Source organism: Falco rusticolus, chromosome 1 (assembly GCF_015220075.1).
Source record: "Falco rusticolus isolate bFalRus1 chromosome 1, bFalRus1.pri, whole genome shotgun sequence".
Classification (NCBI taxonomy): Eukaryota; Metazoa; Chordata; class Aves; order Falconiformes; family Falconidae; genus Falco; species Falco rusticolus.
This window is the reverse complement of record NC_051187.1, coordinates 71993439-71994244: the sequence shown is the minus strand read 5'-3', so window position 1 is coordinate 71994244 and position 806 is coordinate 71993439. Positions and strand designations below refer to the sequence as shown.

Here is an 806-nt window from a genome sequence, read left to right as displayed (position 1 = left end):
CCTTATTTCTCCATAAAGACACGCCATAGAGACTACGAGAAGGGAAAACATTATTTATACGGTCAACTAGACAAGTCTGTACTGATATTAACACTATACAGTTGAGTCACAGAACACAGTTGTAGAAAGACACGGAAAAAGAGAAAGCATACCTGCCAACATTCAACTAAGAGCTAGAGTCTGTGCCTTTTAAAATAAAATTAGAAAACCCTAACGGAGATGCCTAAAACCTGCGTGAACCGTGTAATAATAATTAATAATAATTAATAATTAATAATAAATACAAGCCGTCCGCCGTGAGGGGCGCGGGCTTTACAGGGGCCGGACCCGCGGTGCGGAGGCGGCGGCCGCCGGGCCAGAGGCGAGCCCCGGGGGGGCGCCGAGAGCCGGGACCCGACCGGGGAACCGCGACACCAGACGGCGGGGTAAGAAACGCGCCCGGGCGCGGGCCGGGGGGCGGCGGGGGGCTGGCGGAGGGGGGTGGAGAAGACATTCTGTCGCTCAGGCTGACGGTGAAAAGGAGCCTAAAAAAAGCCCCACGGGCGGGCGGGGTGCCCTCCCCCGCCGCCGGGCCGCCCGCGGGCGCAGTCTCCGCGCCCCGCCGCCGCCTCCGCGCCCGCGCAGCGCCCCCTGCGCGGCCGCCCGCCCCCCCCTCCCCCCCCGCCCCGGCGGAGGCGCTGCGGGGCCGGCCCCGCCGCCGGGCCGGGGGCGAGGGAAGCCGGGCGCGGCCCCCCGTGGGGGCGCGGGGTCCCTGCCCCGCGGAGCCCGGCGCAGCCCGGGCCCCTGGTCGTTACGATGGGCGGGCG

General features: G+C 65.6%; 1 protein-coding gene across 1 annotated transcript in view; it reads right to left on the bottom strand.

The window, feature by feature from the left end:
* Positions 1-707: 707 nt before the first annotated feature.
* The window catches only part of PHOX2B (paired like homeobox 2B), a 2251-nt gene continuing 2152 nt past the window's right edge, over positions 708-806 (bottom strand). Inside the window, exon 3 of the mRNA XM_037400923.1 lies at positions 708-806. This exon is cut by the window's right edge and continues 502 nt beyond it. The gene's annotated coding sequence lies outside the window, so the exon portion shown is untranslated.